The 20,380-nt window shown below is 40.5% G+C and overlaps 1 protein-coding gene across 5 annotated transcripts in view; it reads left to right on the top strand.

Annotated features, from left to right (window-relative positions):
- The window catches only part of mid2 (midline 2), an 88,258-nt gene that overhangs the window by 13,006 nt on the left and 54,872 nt on the right, over positions 1–20,380 (top strand). For 3 of the 5 annotated variants that reach the window (XM_037261487.1, XM_037261490.1, XM_037261491.1), the window contains exon 1: positions 14,140–14,394. The exons of 1 other annotated variant lie outside the window; for it this stretch is intronic. The gene's annotated coding sequence lies outside the window, so the exon portion shown is untranslated. Of the gene's footprint in view, positions 1–11,837; positions 11,904–14,139; positions 14,395–20,380 lie in introns of those variants that run through there. One more of the 5 variants, XM_037261488.1, reaches the window with a different exon arrangement.

A 20,380-nucleotide genomic window follows, 5' to 3' on the forward strand; every position in this document is an offset into this window, starting at 1 on the left:
TAGTTTTGTTCAGAAAGCAATGTCATTTTTAAGAAAGCAGCATTTTCTTGAGTTTTTTTCAATGGGTGAATTTTAAAAATGTCCTTGCTCAGAAACCTTTGGAAAAATAAGACTGGTACCGTAATTTTCGGACTATAAGTCGCACCGGAGTATAAGTCGCACCAGCCATAAAATGCCCAAAAAAGTGAAAAAAAACATATATATGTATATAAATCGCTCCTGAGTATAAGTCGCCCCCCCACCCAAACTATGAAAAAAAACCGCGACTTATAGTCCGAAAATTACGGTAATTGAAAATTCTGGTATTTTCAGTGTACCGGGTCCCTTTTTAGAATGTGTTTCACAGTAACTACTTTTTGGAGCATAGCTGCGGGTGTATTGACGCTTTTGGCTCTGAAAGTTTTTGAACAGTGTAGGGCTTTACTTTCCATGGAACTTTCTACTTACTTTTAATATACTATATTCCATTTTAGTTTAGCAAGAGTGCAATTGATGACATGGCCCTGCGAGTGTCAACAAGACCGTTCATGGTGCTGAATGAATTTGTACAAGGTTCTACCTGCTTTGTAACTTGGGTCAAGAAAGGATAAGACATTTGCAAATTGGTGGAGACTGGACACTTTATTCTTCACCAAGAGGATTCAGCACAAGTTAAGTACGTGTGTGTTGTAATATTTCACTCAGTAGAATTAAGAACAAATCTCGCATATTTATTAAGTTTAATGACTCGCACTGAATCAATTGCTCGTGATGCAAATCTTTACTGGATCAAGTTCTGATGCGCCTTCCCGATGTACTGTTGAGTTCTAAACAGTTTTGTGGGACCCCATGTGTAAATCAATTACTGTCAACTGTATGTTGCCAAAATTCAGAAAAGTACCAAAAAATAAATATTCACTTGAACAATTTCTATAACACATATTTGACCACTTAATGTCTTTTCTTTTCCTGTTGTGCCATCCTCACGCTGTCTCGTAACACACAAAATCTGTAATTTGTAACTCGTTTGGCAATTAATTAATTGTTTGACACAATAGTGGCCTGTAATTTCCCTTTCTTTTTTAGGACGTCTTTTTTTGCCAGCACACAGAAAACTCAGATACAAGCTTGCATGAGTCACTCATACATTATCCTACATTATTTGATGTTTGTTTGCCATCGAAGCCATTTGAAGACAAGCTGCTAGTCCCTCTAGCGAATGACAGCAAGTCTTGGGAAGTTTCAAGGACATGCCGAACTGCATTCATATTCATGCATGGTTTTCAAATGTAAACGATTACCCCAAGGATTATGGTAGCAACGCTTCCTCTCGCTCACAGATTTCTAGATACTTGTTTTTTTGTGGGGGAGCTGCACAGCAGTTTGAGTCTCAAAGGACCAACATATTTTAAAAAAGTGTTCCCATTATAAGGACTTGCATTTTTAGGCAGTGATTGCAGCCTCACAGTAAATGTGCAATGTTGTACCGACGTTGTTCCCTTACTATCAAATTGTTACACCATCAAATTAACTTTACTCACTTACTTTCACTTACTTACCATCTGGATGATGCTGATTACTGTTGCAAAAAACTTGCAGTGACCACTTAATAAAACAGGCTTATTGTTCATTATTTACTGACGAGCTGTCTCGTCTGTGAAGCCTGTCATCTTCATCACATTGTTTCTCTGTCAATGGCTGACTTTGCACTAGCAAAGCATCCTTGACAGCCAATGTGATCAAAGAGTGGCAAGAATGCCTAAAACAACATCAGGCACTGTATGAAATATTTAGATGGTGCAGAGGAAGACGGTACAATGAGAACAGAGCAAAGCTTGAGGAAATGCTGCAGGAAGACAGAGGACTTGGAACGCTTGCACTCATCAACCTCTTTCTCAAGGTCAATTTGATGTGATCCAATTCTTCTACTGGTTGTTCTCTAGTAAGTAGCTGAACGGCAAAATTCACGACGGGCATTCCATCCGGGAATGTACCCATAAAGTTAGTGGTTCAATTAGGATGTTCCTCCGGCGTTTCACATGTTGACATCATAAGACCTAGATGACAAGGACTGTTTAGCAATACTTGACAAAGTTTCACATTGATTTTGAAAATTATGGACCGGATATGGTGTCCTCCGGGCCAAAGAGGAAAAGGACCATGGTGATTGTCATAAGCATAAAGTTCAGAAGCCTGCACTTGTCATGGTATGAGAATGAGTTAGTGCCCATGGCATGGGTAACTTTCACATCTGTGAAGGCAGCAATAATGGTGACACATTTTGGAGCAGCATATCCTGCCAGCCAAACAGCATCTTCCAAAAAGTCCCATCTTAGTGAGACAGTAGTTTGAGTATTTGTAATCGTAGTGCATTCCTTCCAATTGGGGATTGTACGTTAGCAAGTTCTGACGGGATTTGCCAGCGGTAGCGTCATGTCATTCTCAAACCAGGAGAGAAATCGCTTTATACTTTCAGGGAAAAGATTTGAACCCTGCATCAAAAAAGAAACCCAGCTCAGACCAGCGCCTGAGTTTGTGTTTTTTGTTGCTCATGCTGGTGCTGCTTGTGTCACCAGCAAGAGAAAAACATCAGTAGCAGCAGAAGCAAAAGAAAACAGCCAAGCAAGATAAACATGTTGCTGGGGTCCAGCTGGTCGCACTGGTGTCACCAGCTACTAACATGCTCACAACAGCATGATGGTGTTGCGCAACACAACAAAACCATGCTGGTTGATGCTGTGTTTGTTTTTTGGTTTGTTTGTGTGAGCAGGGAAGATCACACAATAAATATTCATGTTGAATTCATGTCCTCATATAGCTGTTGCAAGGAAGAGATTACTCATTAACAACAAACCAATAAAATGGTTTTGGCACACTTGGGACCCACTGCGTTAGCATTCCCAACCAGACTTACGTGTGATACACTTTTATTGACCCAAGCACCTTTGGAAGGGGTGGTCGTGGGCTTGCGCATTTCACTGGCACTTGCACGAGCACCCAACAAAACCACCATCTGCTGAAATAAATGGAATGACTCTAAATACAGTAGAGTACAACTTTATTTATGTAGCGTATTTTACAACAGCTGCAGCTGTAACAAAGTACTTCACATACAGCAATGGGGCAACCACAAAGACAATGAAAACAGTGAAACACTCTATAACAGAATATATATAACACAAAAATAATTGGAAAGAATAATGTAATGGCATAATTGCAGTTTTCCAAGAACAGAACAACTCTTTTTTTTATGTGAAAACAACAAAGAATACCAACTAAAGGCATTTGTTTTGTACAACCTAGCTCTTTTCCATAAAGGTATATCTTGAGAAATACTATTTTGCTTTGACACTTCATTTCCAGGGTGTCTTAGCTCGAGCCGACCCCAGCATTACCTCTGTTCAAAGCTAGATAGTAGTAATTGAATACGGTAACACAGTCTTCCCTCTTGTCCTCTGTGCTCCAAACTCATGATTAGCTTGTGTATAATGCACTGCAAACACCAACTCATTTTGTCATGTTCATAGTTTGTTTTCGATGGCCAATATGAAAAGTCATTTTCCAATTTGGGCAAGGTGGATGTGGTGTTGGACGTTAACATGATTATAGTACATAAAGCAAAGTATTGAATAAGCCTGTCAGTGGCTAGTGGTCACAATCTTCTTGAGATGACCTACTGTAGAAAACTGTGGCTTGGCTAAGTGAGTTAGCTGCTCTCATGAGGCAATTTGTACTGTGGTTCGTTCGGCCAGTTAAGGGTAATGGTTGTAATGGGCGGACTTCCATCACTGCAGTGAGGAAACTGTGGTTTGGAGTACTGGAAAAGAGGGGTGCAACATTTCTTTTCATTGAGAACTAAAGCTGAAACTATAAGTAGATAGTTGGAGGCTGAGTCATGTAGCTGTTTGCTTGAAAGAGCTTCATGGGTGTAGTCCATTGAGCAGATTGAGCTTCAATTTTACTCAATGAATGAATTGCGAAAATTGTGAAGGTACAAGCTTCACAGGATGATGGCCAAATAATTCCCAAACACAGTCTTCAACCTTCATCACAAAAAGCCTGACAAGTTTGTGGCCAGAGAGGCCTTTTATCCATTGCCGTGGCTTTTTAGGAGTCCGCAGGTTAACACAAGCTCAGCTCCCCCCACCCCACCACCACTTGTGCACTATATGTGGAAATAAAATACTATTTTAACAATTATATTTTTGACACTGGCTTATGACAAGAAGGATAGTGTCTTGATTATTGTGGTGACCTTGAATCTGTCAAATTGGTGGACAAGCTTAGCCATTGCTTACACGATTGTGTGTCATATGTGAAAATTTTATTCCACACAAATAGGATCCTGCATCTTGACCATTCATTAGCTTCTTCTCTTTGTGTCATAACAAATGTAGGGCCAAACTAGATTCCACAAAGTGATTTGTTACCAAAAATAGTGCTTACACTTACTACTTGTAGGCAAAAGACATGAAAAATTGAGACGTTAGTTTGTTAGTTCTCTTGCATTATATAACATTGTGTTTTTCTGCATCACATGCATCAACCTGTCTTTTTGCGTATATTCATTTCTGGACCTTAAACACAAGCAAGAAACATAGCCCCAAGCGCATTCTGTAGTTTTTGCATTCGTATGTGCATGTGCAATTTTATCGCAGATGAGGCATCCTTGATTTGCAGCAATCCAAAGTCACTAAACTTTCATCTGCTTGAAAACATTTTTTTTATAACGATTATATAACCCTTTATCATTCCTTCCAACATTATAATCTGCTCCACTGATATATTTTATTACTGGCAATTGTAATTGTGTGTGCGTTTCTCTGCTTTTGTATGAGGTTAGATCAAGTTGATACAAATACAGTGCCAATTTTGCATTCTAAATAAAAGTAAAAACAGTTTTTAAAAAATAAAAAAAAACAAAAATAAAAAAACTTTATGATTGTTATAGGATGTACTTGAGCCAAGTAATCCTGATTGTAAATTATAATTGCCAATTTTTGTCTTTTCACAGTGCAATAAGTGTGCAGAATTTTCGAAAGTCACTTTTTACCCACCAGTTCAGGGTGTAGTCTGCTTTTCGCTCGTTGCCGACCGGGAGAGGCTCCAGCAACAGGATAAGCGGTGTTGAGAATGGATGGACTTTTAACCCAAATATTGAACTAAATTGACATTAAATTTAGAAACAACTGTTACAGACTTCCACATCTGGTTAGACTCTAACCAGATCAAATATTGAAGAATCGAAACTTCTGGTGTTATTGATTCCTGATGACGAACCTCGGGTGTTTTGTGTCCACATTGGTATTGTTTGATGCTTACTAGGCTGCCTCCAAGCCCACAGGTAGTATACAGCCCCTCCCTCCTCTCCCCCATCCTCTTCATGTTCTATTTTTAGCTACGCTATGCCGGATTCTTCCCTGGGATTTTCCCTTTCTCTGCATCCCAGACTTTTTGAGTTCCTACCACTCCAACAGTACCTGCTTGATCATGTATGCCAATGCATCCTCATGAACTTTATTTTAAGAGGAAGTGCTACTTCAATTAAATTCAGTCCCTCTGTGGAAAGTGATTAATGTTTCATATGCTCTGCAGAGTCAACGTGAGGCGTGCATGCAGTGAGTTATTTGCAATAAGATCTTACTCATGTTTGATTCTGTTACAAGCAGATGGATCTCCTCTCAGATATGGCTGCACTTGTTGGTCTGTGGAGATGAAGCGTCCTTATCTGAAGTAGGCATGTAGAATTTAACCTCCTTTAGGCTATAAGTATCCTGCTTCAAGATCTGTTTGTGTGACTGTAGTGTGGTGATATAGTTCTCAATTTAAAGCAGTCCCCATTGTCTTGACAGCATGTCTGTTGGCAAAATACCCAAGGATCAAGAATTATTGGCATTTTAGAAACAGACAAATGGATTTTTAACTGTTATGCAGATTCATGAAGAGTTTGTATTAAAAATAATAATAGAGTGCTGACCATCCATGTTTACTGTTTGTTGAAATGGCTGACCATGCTTGAGGTAAATCACATTTTGTCCACCGAGAAACGAGTGGTGTGACACAGACGAGACTGGTGAGCCGTGTGTCTGTTGCCTCAAGTGGCATTTTGACTAAGGACAGACCTGCTTTGCAGCATTCTTTCATGACTCCCTCATGCACCCTTTGCACAGGAAGCTGACAGGAATGAGAAGAATCCATTTGTCAAGTTTCCAGACCTTTATGGCGACAGACTGCGACTAGGTTGATCTAGATATGTGCAACACGGAAAAAAGCGTAAAGGCTGGATGGAGAGTAGAGTCAGGTAGAGTCCAGTTGTTTTATTTGTTATTTGACTTGGAAGACTGAGAATTTACACAGACATACTTGAAACTTGTATGCATTCTTCGTAAAACCGTTATTATGTTTAGATGACATCTAATAAGTATTAGCTGAGGTAGCTGGGAGCAAATAACACTTAATTTGCCTCTCTTGAGAAATATAATATTAGCCAGCCAGAATTATTAATAATTAGTACAGTGGAAACTCCCCATTGCCAATTATTAAATCGTTTAGAAATACCAAACAATTTTAAGACAGCCTGGGTCACTGAACAGACTCAACATTGGAGGTTCCAATTTTTCAATAATCTATTCTCAGTCACACTTATTAGACTTCATTCCCTTTGCTTTCCTCTTGTGTCCTGCTGTCTCCTCCCTCCACCTCTCTGGCGTATGGCTTCTGACAGCTCAGGTAGCCTGCAGCCTCCCTTGGCCAAGTACAGCACGAGATGAAAGGCTTGCAGCAGGAGCTCGTTCAAAAGTACCGTCTGCGCTACCTGAGCTGCTCTTCATAGGCACTGCCAGGCAGATGGAGTGCAGAGGAAGAGTAGAGGGCAAGGAAGAGACAGAGGGGGACACATAATGTAGATAATGACAGACAGAGAAAATACAGTGATGAGAGACCAAAAAGATCTGTTATGGTTGTCTTGCTCCAGATGTGGAAGTCTCTCACAGTGACCAAAGGAGCTTGCATTTCTTCTTTTCCTCCTGTTTCTTATGATTTAGTACACCCATACTAGAGGCCGCCAGGAGACTTGAAATGGATTCTGAAAGTCCACATATTTTCATGTACCGAATCAAGCTGAGGTCTTGACAATGTAACCATCTTGCGCCTTCCACAAATTCTACGGACCGTATTATCTGCGGATGAATTTCAGACTCGCTGCCCAAAGTCAGCATGTATTGCATCATGTATATTAACTCAACTAGGCCAGGTTTTATCTGCTCCCTACTGGACACGCAGAAAATGTCAGAACAGCAGGAAGTCATGCAATCATTTAAAAATGCTGCCACCACATCAAATGTTTCTGTTCTACTTTTGCATTGCTGTAGAATGGAATGAATAATTCTCAGACAGTGCCACTCAACTAATGAGATGGTCGGTGACTCGACTGAAGAAGCTATATTTTGATGTTTATGGTCTCTCCGATTGGATTTCCATTGCATGCACCTTAAAACATAGTCACAGTGTATACTAAAATGTCATGGCTAAATGATCGATTTCTTTAAGCTAATCGATGCAAGTTCATCCTCAGTTAAAATTGATGGTCTCCCTGTGCAGTAAATATGTCTTGCAGTATGCCCTGATTAAGTTTAATGAGGAAAAACATTGTTAAAAGTCATCGTGATGATTAAAGGGTACTTTACAAATGCAAATCATTTTAATGAATGACCTTCTGTGATTGATTGCATGGCTCCATGGGGCACCGGCATATATATGATGTGTCCACTAGCTAGGTTAAGTATCGTAGGCCTGATCTGGAAGATTCAACATTGGGGTGTTGCAGTAACATGAAATAGTAGGTACTAAAACACTTGGCAGTTGGTGATAAGGAGAAACTCGGGCGGGCCAAAAAGCAATCAAATTCACACTGCCCTGGACATGGCTGACATCTGCTTGATGAAGAGCTCTGCCATCCCACCAGAACATAACAAAGGAATCGAAATGTTAAAGATGAGACGGGGTGTATTTGTAACCCTTTTGTTAGTGTAATCACATTTATAGATAATCAGTTGTGCTGTTACCTCGCTACTGACTGGCAACCGGTCCAGGTGTAGTTCACCTGTTTTTCTACAATGTTAGTTAGGAGAGGCTCCAGCTCCCCATGACCCTGAACAAGCCTAAGTGGTATGGAAAATTGATGGATGGAATAGATCATTTGGTTGTTTGCTTCAAGCTACTCGCAGTATGTTTTACAATGTCGCTAACTGAGGGAGAACCCACCTCCTATCAGTTTCGACATCCACCGCCCCTCCCGAGCCAAGCCACTTCAACAGCTCTTTGTTGCAACGTTGGTCATGTAGTTGGCATCCACTAAGCACCTTCCCACAAAACGTGCATTTAATTAGAAACAATGGCATTAGCTAATGCCCAGAAATGTGCAGACAGGCTTGTATTAGTTGTAGTTACAATGTTGTTGAGCCCTACAATTGGCATCCGTCTACGAATTAATTTATCTCTTGAAGTGAAGAACGCAGACACTCAGAATCTTTTCATGCCTCTCACAGTTTCTATCCCTCACGCTCGCTGCCGCTTTTCCTGTTCTCCCTCTTCTCCAGCTTCAATCGAGCATCTGATCACAGGCTCGGGAGAATGGGGGATAATGAGATTAGGCCTGTACATGTTTACACATTCTGATTTGCATTGAGCTTTTCCTGTCTCTCAGTCTGACCCACATTTCGCTTCTCCTAGTTTGTGCTTTTCATGTCGCAATTCACTACCTCCCTCTGGTTGTGTTGCAGCAGTGGCGTTACATGCATGTGCAAAAGATATGTTTTGTTAGCTAGATAAGAGAAGCTTCAACCATTTCGCCAATGTGGTCTCAGTTGGTTGCAGCCTGTCGGATCCAATTGACCACTCGAGTTTATGCATTCTGGGCACGAAATGTGCTGTAATACTGTCAATATACGTGATGACCTTTTTAATAGGGGGCAGCATGCAATTGCAAGATGTATTTGAATGTGAGATTGTGCAGTACACTTGCACTATGCACACAAAAAAGCAGTCTTTAAGTGCAGCCACCCGATGGTCTCAGAGCTCCATAAGTCCTCAATTTTGATACACCGGAGCTTTCTAAATGGAAAGAAATTCCACTGTTGAGACTACAACTAAAACAACTCAAAAGCACTAGAATCTCAGGTTTCCACTGCAAACATTGAGAGGAAACCCAGTAGGCAAATTTGATTACAGAAGCTTACCACGAAGGCCTATATGATTGACATGAACCGATTGTGGTGATTTGGGCAAAGTCGTTTTGCTACTTTAATAAAATTGTACATATGCTAAAATTGACAAGAGGAAATTTATTACACAATATTTGGTTACAATGTCAATTACGTATGCACCCAAACATTGATTTCTGACTACCATCTGGCACTATTGAGCCTTTATTTTCATTCACAGGTTGTTAGACAGAGCGGCTGTATCTAATGTTACTGGCGGTCACCACATATGCTCTGATTTACAGCCTGAAGGTTGAATGTCTCCATCTATCTGTCACCAGTTCGTTTACAATCGATCCAGCCTGTGGCAATAATATATATGTTGTAAATACTATGAAGGGAAGAATTTAATTTAAAGCTACAGTAAGGTGTACTCCATTGTAGCCAAGTTAAAGTATTAGAGTCATAATGTTGCGGATTTGGATGAATATTTACCATTTAACATCAAATTCTCACCAGCTCACCATTGGTTTGATTTATGATTCAGGGGGCTACGATTTGATTTGATTATAAATGTCAGTGAATCCTTTTTCACTGCTTTTAGAATTCATGCAGATTTGTTTCTGTGAATGCCATTCTTTTTTTGGGCCAAACTACTTACCGGTACTATTTTTAAATGTATTATGTACATGTATTTACAATGTACACAAATGTTTTTCAGTATTGCAACAAGCTACGACTGTTTTTCAAAAATAACGTTACTATGTTTTTGGTGTTTTATATTTTATATATTTGAATGCAACTATCGCACGCACACACGCACACACGCACACACACACACACGCACACATACAAATCAATTCCCAAATCAATAACATGTTGCACATTATGCATGGTGCACGCTGTTACCTCGGCCCTTGAGGACCAAGTTTGCACACCACTACTGTAGAATGTGTACTCCATTTCTGGAATAAAAACAAGCCAAGCCAAATATAGTCTTCTGCCTAAACCAACAATTACATCTGTGATATACCCACGTTCAAGCAGACTTCACGGTATAACCAGAACTTGTCTTGTTACATTATTGGAGCATAAAAGCAGCTCGTGCAAGCCAACAGTTTATGACAGCTGGCAGCAAGGAGCATGCTCCCAAGCCGAGTTGCTAGTCGAGCAGATAATATGAATGCAGCGTTACAGAAGCAAGGATGTGCAAGGAGTGCTTGATTCTGGATTCCTTTTAAAGGCTCTAAACATGTCAAAAGCTTGTCATATGAACTTGCACACATTAATTTGTTGTCATGTGAGATTGACATGTAATGCTTGTTGGTGACTGTGTCTGCCACGTGTCACCTCTTTTTTTCATCACTGTGGAGTCTGGGTAATTGGTGTCAAGTTTTATCTTCTTATTTACTTGTGCCTGTTAAGTGAGTGACATTTAGAATCTCCTTTTAAGACGTTTTTGGTGTTGCCTTGAAAAGAAAAAGACCCTCCTGGTTGATTTTGAATCGTATTTGACATCAAATGTAGCAGAGCTCCAAACGTACTATATTGTCCTAGTTGCAATATTCAAACCCACTTTCACGAGATTCTTGTGCAGATGTCAAAACAAGATCTCCGTCGTTCACTGTCAGTATGCAATATATATATACAGTATATGTATATATTTTAGTATTTCAGGAATAGCTATTCGTGACCGCTTGAAAGTATTGGTTGTATTCATTATTAATCTTATCACTAAGATTTCAGCTATTTACCAGTAACAACCAATATAAGACCTGTCCAAAGAGGGTGAATGAGGTAATGTGACAATGAGAAGAAAATATTTGCCTTCCCTCGGTTCAGCGCACAAAACGCACTGCATACGCGTGTACAGTCATGCGCACGCACAAGCATTCACAATTCAAAGGTCATGGCATCTTTTCATTATTTTGTGGCTTAAGTGAAGCCACAAGAAGTTGCAAACATGCTGAGCGATTTAATCAAAGCAAGCATAAAAATATACAGTCGCCTTTTTAGCTGCTCTGATGGATGACTGTGGAAATGGTTTGGAAAAAAAACCTCAACAGATTGCCGCAGATTGACCGGTCAAGTTATGATAGGACTCTGCTCTCAATGCAATGGAAAGAGATCGACGGTGAACAGACTACAACACAACCATGGGGCAATGGGTCAATTTCTTGTTTGTACTCCGATGTTCTGAAACGAATACGTAGTGTCTGTTGATGGGCCAGTGCTGCACAATGCACCCCAGATGAGCTGCTGCTTGAGAGGTGGGGGAGGAAACAGGAAGACGTGATGCATTTCCTCTCCCACTTGCGCTGGTCATTTGTCATGCAAGTATGCATCATGTGTGTGTTCTGGGTGGCCAACTGTGCAGGTGGTGGTGGCGACTGTGATTGAATACGAAATGTATCTCAGTGGCCAATCGGTAGCTGGGGAACAGTAGAAGGTCCGGTCTCGTGAGGCCACTTTATATTGTGTCAACAACCTCAGTGGCCCAGCCTGCTCTCATTCCGTCACCACGTCTGTGTCCCATTGCAACAATTCATCACACTTTCGTGCCAAACTGTTGACGGAATAGCAACAACTTGACTGTTGTGATATTTCAGTCAGCCGACTGACATGGAATTGATTTGGAATGTACTAATCTATCCACAGGATGGATGACTTTGTCCTTCCCACCAAGCTGGCTGTAGAAGCTGAGAGTAACATTGCTGCATTGAGGTGAGATTGGAGGCAGCAGGCATGGGAGTGAGTACAAGAGTAAATGCGATACTGATGGCACAGCAGCAAACTTCTGTTGACGGCCTTCCTCTGACTGTATTTCAGGTTTTATTAGTTGTTCATTTGCTTGCGCCTGCTGAACACAGGGCATTACTCCACTTTTATTTAAGGTGCATCCCAGTGGCTAATGTGTCTGCTAAATCATTGTCAGCTGCGGCCTGGCATTAACTTGCAAAGTCCCAGAGTAAACAAACAATATTAAGTGTTGAATTTTCAGAGGCTGAAGTTTCTGAAGTTTGTAAAGCCCAATATTACCTTTCCAATTTTGCAAAACTAGGGTGTACAACCATTCCATTCATTTGGACATTTTCTATTCCAAAGACCCTGATCAGGCAATAAGGCAGCATACAGTATGTTATGTCCTGATGTTCTTTTTGGTATTAATCAAACTACTTTTAAAACTCCGCACTAAATCTACTCACCCATTCATACAGCTTATCCTCATTTCGTTTGTTGGTGAGTAAAACTGGTTGCCAGCTAATTGCGGGGCACATAAAGACTAACAACCATTCACACATGAAATTGTATCTAAGGACAATTTAGATACTTAAATTAACCTTGGTTTTGTAAGTTTGGAAGAAGCCAGTATAGCTAGAGAAAATCCTGGTGCAAGCCTGGGGAAAAAAAACATGGCAACTCCATACAGGACAGCATGAGAACTTCTAACCTCTCAGCTGTGAGGGAGGTGCCACCCACTAGCCACTGTGCTGCTCCAATCTAGATCTAATGAGCTCTGCAATTCTGCTCCGAATGGTTCATAAAGAAACAAGATTCTGTAGGATGCAGTTTAGTCCAACCTCACTTGAAACTGTACACGATGATGAATAATGGTGAGATTGTGGAGAGAAATAAAAAGCAATGACGTCTGTGTGACTCTCTTGATTACATAGACGTGTAAGGTGAAATAAGTAAGACCGATGATTTAGTAGCGCACACACACCTGCTTGTTTGGCCATGCCTTGTCTGCCACATAGCTGAAAACAGGACCTGGACACTTTGCAAAAGTCAAGACAAAACATTGCATTGGAATTTTATTATGAAAAGGCATCTGTTTTTGATAAGAGAGAAATGTTTGGTATTTGGCACGAGCAGTCGTGGAATCTTTGACGGGGCAAGAGTTTGAAGTCATTCCTTCGCTCTCTCTTTCCACGTGCCTTATACTACACAATTTAAGACAGGTATCGCCTGCCACAATAAATCGGACTGTTGTCCAATTAATCCAGCAATTAGAGCCTTAAACATCGCATCAATTATGAATGTTTTTTTCTCAAATTCAGATGTGAGATTATTGTAATCACTGCCTTGAGGCCTTTTTGCCATTGCACTGGATTCTGTCTCTTTTAAGTCTCTTTATTGCCCAGAATTGCATCATTCTGCACAGAGAAAACTAAAATTGTTTGTTGGACTTAATTCTATCATGAAACCTGCACTAAGGCGGTGCTTGGTGACCTTGTTATCTGACCCCTGGCAGCAGGTGAGGCATTTTACATTGCATTGTGACATGAATTCGATGCTCACTGTAGCATGTGCACTGTAGTATGTGCAACTCTTTAAGATAATATATGGTCAAAAAAAATATCTTTATGCACACTCGTCTTTTGATTCTCAGCATTTCAGTTGTGGTCTCACATAAATGGGTTTGAATCCTCTTGTTTTTAAGTTACAGCTAGAGAATGGGCAATGCTTTCTGTGACCTCATCAAGTTGGAATACTATATCATATTTTAATTGTGTTCCTTCCCCTCAGTATTTGTTTACCTGTAATTGACTTGTGTCCAGTCCAGAGTGCGTCTTGCTAAAAAAGCAGCTGAGCGATCCAACTCACCTGTGACCCTGAACATGAAAAAGCCGAGAAAAATGGATGGGTGGATTTGATTAATTGACTGTGTCATTTTCCCTCAAGAATAGGAGCATTTTGATTCAACGATCTGTTTTCTGTATGTGTAGGTGTACTTTACTTCCCACCACCGGAAGATAGACATGATACGATTAAAATAAACGTAATAAATTCTCCAGCATTTCTAATGAAGGTAAATAGTGTGGGCTGTTCATCATGATGTAACGTGGTTTGCACCTATCTGCTGCTTTATGTGTGTGGATTGATGGCCTCTGGTAGGAGGAGCTACTCTGCAAACTCCACACTCCTCCCTCGCTCTCTCTCTTTCTCTCTGTGAAGAAGTTGAGGCGTCGACTTCCCGAGTTGGAATATGTGAGCCACTAGAGCAGACACGTCAGTGGGCGCTCCTGTTGTCTTGTACCAGCTTTGCGCCGCGCACTCCGTGGAAGCGTTTCACCGAGAGGAAGTTGTCAAACAGTATTCGGAGTCGCTTCTCGTCTTCGGCGTTTTTTCAACTCGTGCAGTATTCTTTTTAACTTTGCCCCGCTCCAGCTCCACGATGATAAGCGATCAGAGCGCTCCACATGTTGGGCTGGTAGGTGTTTACGCGCAGACGCGTCTCTCGTGCCGGGGTGCCATGGAGTCGCCGGGAAAAGAGCCGAGCCGCGGCATGCTGTCATTTTACAATTAATTGCATGTTTTTCGGATGATTTCGATTTTGAAATTGGTCAAGCGTGTGCTGCTGGTTTGAAGTTTGAATTTACCCTCTTTGTGCGTAATGCGTCATTCGCTTGTGATAGACAGGTACGTGCGTCACTTATGGACGACCCGGGTCGAGATTGGAATATTGGGGGCCACGATCAATTATTATTACTCTTTACTAATTTCACATTTTAAGACTGTGTTTGGAAGCTGTGACTGTACGAACCACAAAACGAAATCTTCTGTTTGTATTACACATTTTTTAAAATCACGGTTATTGTTTGTTTCATTATTGGTGGGATTATAATGGAGTTGCGCGATTGGGAGGAATGAGCGCCGGCTTGATGCCCAGTTTGCCTCCAGAAGGATGCTTAACTCTCCTACTGGTGCTCTGTAGTCATAAGAGTTTTATTATACAGGTATAGAGTACAGTAACACTTCATTGCTTACAAACAAGACACCCTAACATTGAAACAACTATACCTGACTTGCTGATACAACAATATCATTACCTTCCCACATGGTGATAAAATGCAGAATCTATCCAGAGAGGGTGAAAAGTATGACAATTGTATTTTAGCTCCTGCAGGCCTGAATGTGTGAACATTGATTTCCGCCGTGCTCTGTCATCCTCCTGAGCTCAGCAGACTTTATGAGAGATCGTTCACAGTAATATTTTGTTGAGTCTTGGGGCTCAGACGGAGTGAGATTAGGAGATTAATTTGACTTTTTATTTTTTTATGTCTTTATAATGTGGAAATTTGATCCTGTGTGTTTATTGAATTTTGAGTCCTTTTTTTGCATCCCGTCCGTCTTAGTCCCTCTCTTCCTATGTTCAGTTGATGTAATCAGAGTAAATTCATGACCATCTATGATTTATTCTTTGACATAGTGGTCATTCACCCATATGGGAAAATGCACTAGCATTAGCAGATAGTAGTTTCTTATCCTTCTATTTAATTTGTATTTAATAACATTACATATTTTATAACATTACAGAATAATTCCAGCACACATTAATGATCCCTGGCTGGATTTTTTTCTTTGATTTTGAACAAATTGAATAAAATCCTTTACTGTTAAGTGACTATAGTGTTACTTTATTAAAACTTTCCAAACCCAAGCCTTTTTTGCAATATCTGAAAAGATGTGGTGACACCCGACTGACTCTGTTGGGATAATTCTTTGTGACTTGATTATTCAATTGAAGAGTCGTTAGGATGCTAAAAGGATTCGAGTGTGACAGCCCTAGTAAGTTTACATAGGATAGTGCAGTACTCTAGTGATCCTCATTTAAAAGCACAATCCGTATAAGTGCTTGTAAGCATTGACAGTAGCTTGAACTGAAAACAAAGATGAGTTAAAAAAATATATATTTCAGTTTTATTGGAAATTTGAAAATCCTCATTATTCCTAGAAATCTTTAGGCTATTGACCCCTTTATTATAACTTTTATTGTAAATAAATATCAGCTCCAAATGTCATTGTTTTTGTCCTCCTTTTATTACTAAAAATCGGTATCGATATCTGCGGTGAAAAAAATAGAAACATATCATCTACCCCTAATACTGTATAACAGTACACTCCCAGCACCTGGCAGTCATTTCTATATAGAGTGACTGACGTACAGTATACTACATATCTCCAAGCTCCATATGGTCTCTTTTCTGCCTGTCTTTATCTTTAGGCCTTCCACTTTTCCTCTTGCATTACTTGCTCACCTGCCCCGTTCTGCCGCCGTACAATTTCTCTTCAAAGTCTCTCGTATATTCAGCTCAGTCAGTGCACAAATGTGGTGCACCGCAAAGTGCATGGTTTGCACCTGCTTTGTCTGCTGTTAACATGACTGAAATTTAGGGGGAATGTGTCACACTACATCTAAAAGTGACACTGTTTACTGTAGACGATGCTTCTCTTGCAAATGTTTGTGCAGAGAATGATATTGCTGACTGTTAACTTTAAAGCCCGTGCGAGTGGTGTGTTGACTTAGAAACATGATGTTTAAAAATGTTAAAGCAGTACAAAGCAGTGAGCTGCAGGCAGTGTGCGCCCTTCAGACTGACTGCCAGTTATAATCTGAAACGCATGAGACCCAGAATACAATAAAAGAATCAAGAGGGCAGAGGGCCATCTCTGTAACTTCTTGGCTTCTCTTGCTTTTCTTATTCTGCCACTGTTGCAATCCCACTATCTTCAACAACTGGTGCAGCCTGCCCGTGTGAAGAGTTAGACCATGTTTTGCGCCAGCCGTACAAGCGTGATGCAGTGAAAAAGGACTTTTTGTTTTTGCCATTTTTGAGAAGCTTCTTTATGTGCCGGCTACAACTTAGAACAGTCCCCCAAACTGTGTCGTCAGGTAAACACTCAGCCAAAACACAATTTTTTTTGCCCTCTGCTTTTAGTGGAAAAGAGCCCAGTTTGAGATTTGTGATTCCACCCAGACAGGAAAGAGTGAGTGAGAGTGTTGTTTCTCCACCCCAGCCTAACAGCAGCTGAGGATGAAGAGGCAGCTGACGTCCTCCACTCAGCTAGTTAGCTGCCAGCTGCTTGTGTTCTCCTGCTGCGCTGCATATGTTTCCCATGATCCAACCTGCTGGCACCAGCAGTATAGGCCCACGCCCAACCCCTACCTCATGTCAACAAACCCCATCCAGACATATACACACACACACACACACACACACATAGGAACACTTCCATCACATCATCACCCTAAAGCTCTCTGAGTTACCACACCTCTTATCTTCTTGACAGGCAGAGATGCTCAGAAGTTTGTCAGGGGGAGGGGTGTGGTTCATAGGATGGAAAAGCATTTTTTTTTTTTTTTTTACAGAAACGCATAATTTTACTTCAGGTTGTATTTCCATCAAGGTTTCAAGGGCGTACAGTATATTTAACATTTGTGGGTCTGATTGACTGGTGTACATTCTTAAAATTAGTTGGTATAAAAAAGATACAGTTTTTAAAGCAAAATATATCAGTACTTTTTTCGGTACAGCACACCCTGCAACCGCAGTACAAACTTTTGTGGAAACATTTTACCAACAGTGATTATGTTGGCATTGGCCATGGGAGACATTTTGATTGGAAAGTTGAAGCAGAGAAATATGTACCAAGAAACTGAGAGGATGAGGGGGACAAGAAGAGCCAGCAGCTTCAAGGTATTCACAATCTATGAGGAGTGCCATATCATGTACGAAACAAAGCCCATTTGCTAGTAATTATAGTGATACTGCCCAAGTGTTTTGTTCCGCTATGAGAGTGTGACATGTAACACAACAGTGTGGGTTCAGTATGATGTCGAACATTCACTGTCCCTGCTGCTACACAAAGTTTTGGCATTATGGCTCACCCTACTGCTGGATTAAGGGCCAAAGAACAGAGCTGCCCCCTTTTTCTGTCTTTGTGCTGATACAGACTGGTAAGACGTAACAATGGTGTGCAAAATTTAGCCCGGAATAGGACACAGCAAAGAGGCTGTTCGGGATAGAGGAGGGGGAAACGTGATTGGAGTCCAAGCAAAGCAGTGAGTGTGAGGGATTTGGCTTCGATCCGCCAATTCCCCAGATGTTTTTATCAGCATATTCTGTTAAGTCTTCAACCAATGCTCTTCAAGCTTTCAGCGATTACTTGTAAAAACAAAACAAAAACAAACAAACAAGAATCCCTTTGATTTTGGAGGGTATCACTTCTGGGTTAATGCAGAAGACTCAGGTCAACGCCTCAAATGCATAGCTCAATTGTTTTTGGTGCTTTGCCTCTCATAATTTCCATTCGATAAACCAATGCCTGCTATTGACTGGTCACAATTCCATGAAGTCAAATTGATATGGCTTTACTTAACAAGGACAATAACAAGGACAAGCACTCCATAGAAATGGATGCATGAACATCCATTATACAAGTGCTGTTGATGTACTCACTGCATTTATTTTTTATTTCCCATTATGATTGAGGTGTAAGTGCAACACCATTGATATTTAATCCAATCCAAAAAAGGGAATAACCAATCCTAAAAAAGGGAGTAAATACATACGCATTTACTCTGCATTTCACATTAAAATCACCCCCCCATCCATTTGAGATTGTCAGTCACCCAAATCAGACGTGAAGCAAGTTTTACATCCCAATTTATTGCCTGCATAATCAAGATATCCCTCATCTAGCTGCTTGCCTGAAATATTTGAAAATACGGTTCTAGTTATAGACTTTCGATAAGGCTCTGGGAAGTTTTTTTTTCGTGGTGGTCTCCAGGCTATTGTTAGTTGTAACACTGATGTAGCAGTGGGCATTGTTAACCTTCATGGTTATTCTCTTTGGTTTTGTAAGGCCCTGGAGACTGACTATTTTCAAAAAGTGTCTGTGTGGGGCATCTATTGTTTAGTTAACAACCTATTGATTTATGTTGGCCTCAGACACATGGCTACTGGGAGGGGACGAAAAGTGTTTTTGTTCTCAAATACGCAATTGCAATTGTTTTACAGCCCGCAGAAATTCCGCATCATTTGTACTCCTACCATGTCATCATATTTGTGTCAACATTTCGGATTTTTACTGCCAGTGGCGCTTGGGCACCTCCCTACCACCCAGCTGAGTCACATAAAAAGGGACAAAAATTAAATAAGAAAAATACTTCAATATATACGTATGTACCGGTATATGATTTTATTTGAGCATGATGAGTAGTTTATGGTTATTAATGAGTTAAATTGATTTATATATATGTTTTATCCCTGGTGTTTCAAATGGCATACAACGGTTAGAGCACATTGAACATCGCCGCCTCTTGTTAAAAATGTGACATGCTCAGTAGGGCCTCCTGCAATACACTGAAGTTGGGTTGCTGAATTGACCCAGTAGCATTTACTAAATGTAGTTACCGTTAAAGCCGTCATTATTTGCTGTCCAGCTTCCAGTGGCTCGTTCTTTTGATTGGAACGTGATGCAATACCAGTCAACTCACATTAATATCTTCCTATCTATGACAGTGACATATATATATATGTATATAGTGACTGGTCAAACAAAAAATTCGCGTTTTCATCAGATAGCAGACGTTACAATATTCCTGTGTGGTCACCTGTTCCCAATTATGCAACAGCTGACCGAGCTGCAAATATTCAATTTCAATTATATAGGCCGAGAATTTATATTAAGATCATTGTTATTCAGTTCTTACTCACCATTCATACTTTTTTTATTACATTTATGCCTAATTTCTAAAGTGAAATGGGCACCTTGCTCGATAAAGGAAACACAGCTTTAAACATTTGGGTTATGAGACATTTCGCGGTTGTTCCGTGTCCCACACAAATTTAGCACAACTTGTGCGCCACATTTGTCACATAGACTCTGAAAATCATCAGTTGTCTACAAACACCCATGATTTGTTACCTATGCTTATTGGAATGAGAGCGAGCACCTGCAGATGAGACAAATGAGTGTTCATTAATTAATTAAGTAATTAGTAAAGAAATGTATGTGAGGCAGTTGAGGTTAAACTCAATCAAACAGCAGTGGGGGAAGACAATAGCGTACTCACCCCCATCAAAGGAAATGCTGTACATTAGTGTGGTATAAATAGCCAAGTCTGACTTTGTAATACTAAACAGCGGACCGGAACCACTCCCACCCCAATGAACGGAATCTCCGTTGGGTCACCCCAATCACAAGTATTCACTATTCCCCTGTGCCTCTCACCTCACCACTCCTTTTAGTTTGATCTATTTTTGTGCTGATTTCTCTTGACCTCGTTGTTTTTCTGGTCATCTCTCTGTTTACTCTTGCATGCATTCTCCATCTGCCCCCTTCCCCTTTTCTAGCAATCATGAATAACTGAGAGGCCTAGTAACACATCTTGCTTTATTAATGGTGCCTCT

This window comes from Syngnathus acus, chromosome 10 (genome assembly GCF_901709675.1).
Source record: "Syngnathus acus chromosome 10, fSynAcu1.2, whole genome shotgun sequence".
NCBI classification, from domain to species: Eukaryota; Metazoa; Chordata; class Actinopteri; order Syngnathiformes; family Syngnathidae; genus Syngnathus; species Syngnathus acus.